At 41.7% G+C, this 9884-nt stretch overlaps 2 pseudogenes; both read left to right on the top strand.

Annotated features, from left to right (window-relative positions):
* The first annotated feature begins 282 nt into the window (after positions 1–282).
* On the top strand, positions 283–1766 carry LOC148123319 (uncharacterized protein C2orf78 homolog pseudogene; annotated as a pseudogene).
* A 7180-nt stretch (positions 1767–8946) lies between these two features.
* On the top strand, positions 8947–9646 carry LOC146896070 (uncharacterized protein C2orf78 homolog pseudogene; annotated as a pseudogene).
* The last annotated feature ends 238 nt before the right edge of the window (positions 9647–9884 follow it).

The raw sequence follows: 9884 nt of genomic DNA, 5'->3' as shown, positions 1-9884 counted from the left end.
GGGAAAGGGAAGAGCACACACCAAGGAATTCTGTCACCTCCCCATGATCACTAAGCATGTACACACCACACAAACACGAGAGAAAACGTGATCTCGAATGATCATGAGAAACAAATGAGGAGTTACTATGTGTCTTCAAAAGGGTTGCTTTTCTGCTCCTCCAGTAGAACTCAACAATGCCTGCAACACTTCTGCAGGAGCCTCAGTGCAGTGGTGTACTGAAAGGGGGTAGCATCTCACTTACCAGGCACTGACTTTGAACTTTCTCTTTTTCAGTGGTAAGGAGGGAGACGACCCTAAGATCGACACCTTCAGGTCAGACACTCTGTCTATTGCAGAGCCGAAAACTTCATCACTGGTCTTGACCAAATGAAAGACTGCACAGCAAGCCAAACCAAACACGCCACAGACATCAGGGGGGATCAGGACCAGTCATGAGCATCTTTATTGAACTATCTGAACCAGGGATCCAGAATGACCAGAAAGTCTCTGATGTGCTTCATAAAGCTCCTTAGGCCAGAATCTAGCACGAGGATATGCTGAAGGAAGATGATCCTGAAACCACTGAAGGGGCTATAGACTGCATGGCCAACCATGTGGAGGGCAAATCTCAGATATTTGTACCCAAGAGGCCCAGTATAGCATGGGCACATCAGCAAGATAAGGCCAAGGAGACCAGAGAAAACAACTCTAAGAAAACAGAAGAGCTGAAGCCTTCAAGACACAGAGTCAAGGCAGAAGAAAAGCCCACCATCCCCAAGACCAAGAGGAAGAGGAATCCACCAGAGCTCAGCCATGACAGCTTTAAGAAGCCTCGCACTCACCTCGGCAGGCACATGCTGGAGTCAGTGCAGGTCTTTCACCCCCTGGGGAAGAAGAGTGAGAAGAAAACTGGCATCTCAACCTCGCAGGCTCTGCTAAACTTCAGCAGCAACAAAGATCCCAGGACTGGCCCAACCAAAACATCACTGGGAGATGTCCCCCATGAGGGTCAAGGCCCCAGTAAAACCCCGGGCAATGCTCTGAGAACAGAGAGCAGTGCTCACAAGGAGTGTCCACCTCCGTCCCAGGATGAGTTGTCCCCGCCTGGGAAGGTCAAGTTAGTACCTCTTCCTTTCCTAGCCATGGACAAGCCTCAAGCCAGACCTGTTTCTACAAAGCTCCACTGCCTGGCTTCACACAGGCCCACTACAGCTTACCCAGTGAAGTCTCATTCCCACTCTGCTAGGCAACCCAAACTCAAGCCATCCCAACCAGCTCCTGCCACACATCATTGTTGGCCTCTGACAAGTCAACTCTGCCAATTGCCACCAGTACCACACGTCCAATTAGAAGCAAGCCCATCCAGTCTTGCACTGGGCCTCAACTGCCTGCCTCTCTGTCTGCATCCTACAGAGCATCATCTTACACTTCACTCCACAGGGAGCCTCTATCTTTTGCCACAAACAAGACCCTATATCCTATCCAGCCTCAATCTCAATACCTGCTGCGAGACTTCAGCCACTTACCAATTCCATGGAGGAAAGTCAACCTTCCAGGGCCAGTCACCTCACAGTCCATCACTGAAGAGCAGAGGCCAGAGAAGGAGGCCATGAAGAGGTGGGCCCAACAGGAGAGAGAGAATGCTGCCAAGTGTACCTCTCTGGGAAACCACAGCTTTTCCTTCAGAGGGAGAAAGATATGGAAATTTCAAGATATTATGGCTATGCAGTGTAAGTACTGTCCAAACCATTGGAACACAATGCTACTTAACATATACAGGTGAGATGTAGATACAGATATTCATGTATACATGAAGTTTAGAGGCTTAGCTAAATGTGTAGACATGCAGAAACATACATAGTAATGCATAATAATATTTAGATATATGCATATATATGAAGGTACAAGCATAGTTTATAAATTTATAAATATTTGAAGATATTATAATTGACTGTAGAAACTTAAGACTGCTATTTCTTTCATGAGAATATAGAGAAGGTTTTGATGTCTTCCTTAGAATTTACTATTATTAATTTATATTTACAAATTATGTCACATGTTCCACAGATACGTTATATATTATAAGACAGTGGTATTATTTATTTAATGCTAAAGCTGTTAGCAAAAATGTTCTCATGAGAATAAAATTATTTTCCTAGACTTTAATTTTCAAGATACTAGGATGATGTGGGATTCCCCTCTATATGCTGTGAATATGTTTTATTAGCATTGGTCATTAATGAGTAAAGCTGTTTCAGCCAATGACTGAGCAAGGCAATGCCAGGTAAGAAATTTGAACAGAGATATAGAGAGAAAGTAGGTAGACTCAAAAAGATGCCATGCAGCTGCCAAAGGAGAAAGATGCCTGAATGCCAGAACATTGCCAGTAGGCTGCAGACTCGTGGTGATAACAGATTAATATTAATAGGCTATATTAAGATGTTGGAGTTAGACAGGAATATGCTGGGGTCATTGGACGAACAGTGCTGTAATTAATGCAGTTTCTGTGTGATTATTCAGGTCAGAGTTGAAGAATGGTTAGTTATAGTTATAGTTTTCCTTAGTTATGATAAAAGATAAAGTAGATTTAAATATTGCAACTGTAATTCTTGCTTGATAACTGTTTTGTTATATGCAATTTTACTATGTTAAAGTGAAAGCCTTCCTTTTTTGTTTAAACAGAAAAGGGGGAAATGATGGAGGACGATCATCTGTCTATGTGTTACTTTCATTGGTTAATAAAGAGACTGCCTTGGCTTTTTATAGGGCAGGATTTAGATAGGTGGAGTAGACAGAACAGAATGCTGGGAAGAAGGCAATGAGTCAGGCAGATGCCATGGAACCAGCCACCAGGTCAGACATGCTGAATCTTTCCCAGAAAGTCACCACCTTGTGGTGACATACAGATTATTAGAAATGGGTTGAATCTATATGTAAGAGTTAGCCAATAAGAGGCTAGAGCTAATGGGCCTGGCAGTGTTTAAAATGAATTCAGTTTGTGTGTTGTTATTTCTGGGTGTAAAGCTAGCCATGCGGGAGCCAGGCAGGAATGCAGTCCACCATTCTTTCTCTTAATGAGCTGCAGGGTTTTGAAGCTAAAGCTGAGTCAAGAAGCCTCTCTTAGATGAGAGTGGTTGCTTGTCTCTAGCAAGCAGAGCAGACCCGAGAAATTGCTGCTACCAAGAAGTCACAGGCATTTTGTTCTAGAATTACTTCCCAAACTGTCTTAGGCATTATGTGGATACATTTGTCCACATGTTGGTGCTATTTGTTTCACGAAGTGTCCTGAAGGAAGGAGCAGGCTGCCTTTCCGCCCAGATCCCAGCTAGCTTACCCCTGAAATAATTACACAGAAACTGTATTCTTTTAAACACTGCCTGGCCCATTGTCTTCAGCCCCTTATTGGCTAGCTCTTATATATTGATTCAACCCATTTCTAATAATCTGTATGTCACCACAAGCTAGTGGCTTACCAGGAAGATTCTAACCCATGTCCATCTTGGGCAGAAGAAGCATGGTATCTGACTGACTCGGCTTCTTTCTCCCAGCATCCTGTTCTGTCTACTCTACCTATCTAAGCTGTTGTCCTATCAAAAGCCAAGGCAGTTTCTTTATTAACCAATGAAAGTAACAGATAGATAGAAGACCCTCCTACATCAGTTACCGAACATGGTAGGTTTCCTAGAGTGTATACTGTAAACTGCACACACTCCTGCTGTTACCACACTTCCTCCCATTTCAAACCTCAAATATGAGCCATATAAACATCAGTAGTCTGAGATAGAGATTTGCTTGCATTTTCATGATATGAAACACAGGATTCATGTATACATAATCAAGATCCTACCTTAAAAGAAATTCTACAGTCAGAGTATCTTTCTGAGATGGGTTAATTTGGATTACTGGGTTTATCTTAAATTGTATCAATCTTAGAAATTATTCATTTGACATTTTTGTTTCTCTTTGTGTTTGTGTCTGTGTTGTCCACATGAACTACTATGTAACAAATATGTAGAGTGCCCACAGAGGCTAAACCAGGGCATCAGTTCTCTGGAGTCTGGAAGTAAGAGAGACTGAAAACCATCATGAGGTGCTCTGACCTGGGGAATCTGAGAGAAAATCACATGTTGTTGTCTAAGGAGCCATCTCTCGAACCCAAGTTGAATACACATAATGAAAACAACATAAAATTATCTTCTCTATGTCTGCAAAGGCTTGACTGTCTATGTACATCACATTCTTTTGTTCAACTATGTTCACAGCAGCATTATTTGTAACAACAAGAACCTGGAAACAACCTCGATGTCCTTAAACTGAATAATGGATAAAGAAAGTGTGGCACATTTACACATTTGAGTACTACTCAGCAGTAAAAAAAAAAAAATGACATTTTGTGTTTTGCATGCAAATGGTTGAAATTAGAAAACACTATCCTGAGTGAGGTAACCAAGATGCAAACAGATGAATATGGTATGGACTCACTCATAGGTGGATACTAGCCATAAACAGAGGATTTATTACTATTAAGTCTGTAGTTCATGATCCTTGAGAAGCTAAGTAATAAGGTGAACCCAAAGAAAAGCATATAGATCCACATGGAAATTACAAACAGACAAGATTACCTGACAATATTGGGAGCATGGGGATGGGGAGAGAGGGGAGGGTAGAAAGGGAAGAGAAGGAGAAGAGGGGCTGGTTAAGGAGACTTGAGGAAATTGGATAGTCGAAATGGAGAAAGGACAGAGTTAAAAGCAAAGAAAGAGATATTGTGATTGAGGAATTCATTATATGGTTAGTAGAAACCTGGCTCTAGAGAAATTCCCAGGAATTCACAAGAATGAAACTGGCTAAGACCCTAAGCAATAGAGAGGGGGCCGGATCTTCATTTGTCCTGTAGTAATACTGATGAATATCTTAAATATCACCATAGAAACTTCATCCAGCAATTGATGGAAATAGAGGAAGAGATCCACATTGGAAAACAGAGTTGAGCTCCAAAAGTTGAGTAGTGGAAAGAATGAGAATTTGAGCAAGGAGGTCAAGACCATGATGGGTTCACCCACTGAAACAGTTTACATGAGCTGATGAAAGATCACCAACTCCAACTGAACTGGGAAGGAAAAGGAATGGGACCAAACTAGTCCCTCTGAATGTGGTTGACAGTTGAGTCGCTGGGGCAGACTCTGTGGTCACTGGCAGTAGCACCAGAATGTATCCCCACTGTATGTACTGGATTTTGCGATCCTATTCTCTTTGGATGTACACCTTGCTCGTCCTAGATACAATAGAGAGGGCCTTGGACCTTCCACAACCCAATGTGCATTACCCTCTCTGAGGATTCAATGGGAGTGATGTGGGAGGGTGTGTGGAGGAATTGGGAAAAGGGGAAGAAGTGGGAACTTGGATTAATATTTTTTAATATAATAAATTAAAAAAACATTCAGAGTAGCTGAGTCTGGGCAGCACAACATGACAAGTGATTGGAAGAGGAAACATGTATCCATGCTCACCATCAGCCATTAAGTTGGTTGCTCCTACCAGGAGCATCCAAATACGAGCATCCTCACAATACACAGAGGACCACTGATCTCTAATTTCAAAGTGACATTTCCCACAAAGGTAATGATGAAGGTTCAGGCTGGCCTAAGAGTGAAAACCTACAAAGAAGGGATCAAAAGCACACAAGAGTGTTATCAGTCTAGCATGGGTCAGCTTAGAATAAGGAAGGCCTGTAGAAGAAGAAACACAAAGACAAGTGTCCTAGAGCTCATCATCCCAGGTGCATGCAGCACACAAAGCCCTGACCTTGAACAGTCACAAAGGAGCACTTTGATCTCTTCCTTGGGTCGTGGACAGATGCTGACAGCACAAAAGTCAGATGAACTGGAATGGCCTATCACATAAGTTCCCTCAACATAGCAGTTCTCCCTCCTGCCCGAGACTACTCACTGGATGTAAGTGTAGGCTGATGGGACACTCTCTGTTAGAAGGTGTACATTCATGTGTACATTACACACTGCTTCATCAATGGACCTTATAAGAGCACTGTCATGATAGCCTAGGCTAAACACCATGGAAAGTGGCACTTCCATGCCATGATTGCCTCTTTCCGTAGCTCACATCTCAGCCTCCATATCTACCATTGATTTCCTGACATTTTCTCCAACCAATCCCATCTTCTAGTTAGGAATCAGACTTTCCCATTGGCTGTTGCCTCATTTATGACATCATTCTCCCTCCAACCCTACCAGCACCTGGGAGAACCTTGGTGTTTCCATGGTGATGACTGTAAACAAATTTGGATCATCACAGGTCACAGGTGACCAGTGACCAGTGGGTGCTCTCTGATACTGGACACACTTACCACTAAGGTCAGCTGATCAGACAAGGTCGACAAATTATCTTGCTCCATTGTACTTTGGATCGCTGTCCTCTCCCCCTGACCATGTCAGGTAAGGATAGAGACTTTAAAATGTCATTTGATCTTCTCCACCGACTTTTTCTATACTTTTAAATCTTTGTTGAATGTGGATACTATTGGTGTTGATATACATATCTAGATTTGAATGTCACATTTGGCTTTGGTTCTTACAAAGTAGGCAATTTTAGACAAACAGTTTATTCTCAGGTGTTTTCCATCGACCTCAAGGAGTGAACAGTATCACTATGCTTGGGTTCTGTACTGTTGGATTTTCAGAGGAAAAGTGAACAAGGAATAAAATCAGGCCCTTTGTTTAGGAATTCCTTCTGTTTGTGTTCTGCTTTCATTGGTTAATGACTAAAGAAACTGCCTTGACCTAGTTGATAGGGCAGAACTTAGGCAGGTGGGGAAGACAGAATTGAATGCTGGGAGTAAGAAAGGCAGAATAGGAGAGAGACACCATGGAGCTGCCAGAAACAGATATGCCGAATCTTTCTTGGTAAACCACTGCCTTGTGGCAATACACAGATTAACAGAAATGCGTTAAAATGAGATGTAAGAGTTAGCCAATAAGATGTTAGAGCTAATGGGCCAAGCAGTATTTTAATTAATACAGTTTCTGTGTTTATTTCAGCTGTAAGCTAGCTGGGTAGCAGGTCAAACAAGCATGCCCTTACCGTGCAACAATTGACACTCCCATATGGTCAACTATATCCATGTAAAACCTGGGAAAGCTTAAAAAGGAATTCTAGATTTTAAAAAACGCAAAAACAAACAAACAAAAACCAGAATTTGACACAGTTTTTTGCTTTTTGCTGTTTGCTTGTGGTTTGCCACAACCCTGTTGAGAGAGATTTTCCTGACTCAGCTGAAGCAGAAATAAAGCAGTGGTTTTTAAATGCCAGATTTCTGGGCAGTGCTGCCAGCGTGACCCCTGGCTCTGGAGACAGAGCATTTGGATAGGGTTTGTGAGAAAATTGTTACAGATTGCTTGATGGCAACTTGGACCGGCTGTGTGCCTGGAATTGGCGCGGTCTGTGCAGCTCAGAGGCACAAGCAGCTCCGCCATGCTGGACTGGGTGGGGCAAGCAGGTAGTACGGTATTTGACCTTTAGTAATGTCGAAGCTTAGACTCTTAAGTGCTTAGCATTTTAAAAGGACAAACTAAAACTGTTCCTGGACAGTAAATAATTACAGATTCACAATAGGACAGTTTCAGACATAAACAATCTCTAAATGGGTCACAGTGTTGGATAAATGTACACAGGCTTGGAAGAGAGAAGAAAAAGGGTATAGAGAGTCATAAAATAAAGTTAATGCTTTAAAAAATGAGTAAAGTCTCTAAAGAGACAGAATACAGATAGTCATAAATAAAAAAAGTAAAGAAAAATAAGCCACATAAAAATGGAAAATTCAAAGAGAGTCTGGATTATGTGTATTATTGTATTTTCTTTGAATTTTTTGACTGTGAAGGAGCTAAATACAGAGTGACATTTCATTGTATGGGCTGCTAAGCTAAATCAACATAAAGGTATCTTGATATCAAAATTTGAATCTAAGGATATGTTGCTTTGGAAAAGAGGGTTTTTTTTGTTTTCACAGAAGATAAGAACCTGTGGATTGTTATCGGACGAATATGGTTTGATAGACTACACCTTCCTGAAAGGCCACCGTGAACACCCTCTAAAAATTACTTTGCCTGACTGCTGACTGAGATGAACCTAGCACCTAGCACACAGGATACACCACAAAAGACCTGTTAACAGTGCCCCCAAACAGCAGGAAGCAGTATGGACAAATCTATGCCCATATTCCCAAATATGATCTATAAATGTTTGTTTACATTTAAAGGGGGATATGCTATAGAGATTTCCATTGGTATGAATCTTGATTTATTGATAAAAATTTAAGGTCAATTAATTTTGTTATATGTATATTTCTGCTCTTGATTAAGATATTGTGATGTGTAGTTTATTTAAAAATGTAATGTATCATTAAAAATATAGGATAATAGTCATCTATAATAGTCAAGCTTATAGTCATGTTTATTAGATTTTCTAGATGTATAGAGATCTATTTCAATTAGTTAAGTATTCTTCATATCTTTCAGAGACCTTTAGAATATGGCTTTTAAAATGTTTTAAAAATTTAGGACTTTTCAAGACAATGAGACACATCTGCTCCTGTTAGCAACAAGCTACTTCAAGAGGAAGATGTGCATCAAAGAGGCTCCTTATGGAGTTGGTTAGACATTTGGGCAAGAAACTGCTCTTGCTTGGACTATTGCATAAACTGGACGTGAAGAACCCACAGAGATGACTTGCCTAAGTACCTGCTTCATGAAAGAGTCTGTGAGACATTCTGCAGGTACAGAAGAAAGTGACTGAACTGTCTTTGAAATTTCCTGCTTCATGGAAAAGTCTGCTGGATACTATGGGCCTATAGGCTGAAGATGGATGCCCCAATGCTACAGAAAAACTTTAGGTGACTGTACAGGCAGTGAGATTCCTCTGTTAATTCTAGAATTCTAGAAGTTGATTGCAATGAACTTCCTGTTTACATAGGTAATATTATATCATTCTAGAGTCTTTGATGGAATTGAAGAATAGATAGTTATTATTATAGTTTTTCTCAGTGCCTGTCTTTATCAACGAACTGGCATGGCCATGCTGACTGAGTTGACTGACCAGAACCAGATCTCTACTTCGAAATTTTCCTATCCAGGTGTTCTCCACTGGAATCTCAGAAAAAGTACCACCAGAAGGAAAGCTCCATTCCTGGACACCCGTGTAACTATCATTGACCAGAATACCACCCACTTCTCTCGGTCTATGACAGCCCAGTGTGATAATATTTTCAATCCCAATGCCCTAGTCCCATCCTATGCAACACTGTCTGCCTGCCTTGAAACACCACCACATGTACCAAATTAACCATACATCCTGGCACCTTGATATCAGGAGAGAAATCAGGGTGATTATTATGACCAGAACAGCCTAATACCCCTGATGGCTGGGGAAACTGGGCAGTGCCTGGAGGTCTACGGCTCTGTGTCCTGCTCTGGGAATCAGGCTTCCTGTCTGCACCTAGAGATGGTAATGGCACTAAAGGAGACTCAGCCAAAGAACATCCAAACACCCTTTTCCACCTCTGCCATCTACTGTCCCACATCTGCTCAAGCCATGCCAGAAGCCAGCCTTCAAGGTGAGTAAAGCCAGGAGGGGAGGTGTGACGTCAACCCTCAGAGGAGACACAGCTCTACCTTTCAGAAGTGGATGTCCACACAGAGGAAGAATGGGAGTCCTGTCATGTTAGCTTTGGCTCAGGCCCACCATCTCAAAATGCAGTCTTTATAATGAGAGAGAATATAGGACAGTAAGTGACATCCAAGCTTTATTAAGACATGTCCAAGGACCATACCACAGGAATACACATCACTGCCAAGGCTAATCAGCATATAGAAGAGAATCCCACATTATTG

The sequence above is a fragment of the Myodes glareolus genome, chromosome 1 (assembly GCF_982192425.1).
Source record: "Myodes glareolus chromosome 1, mMyoGla1.1, whole genome shotgun sequence".
Taxonomy (NCBI): domain Eukaryota; kingdom Metazoa; phylum Chordata; class Mammalia; order Rodentia; family Cricetidae; genus Myodes; species Myodes glareolus.
This window is presented reverse-complemented; position numbering and strand designations above follow the sequence as displayed.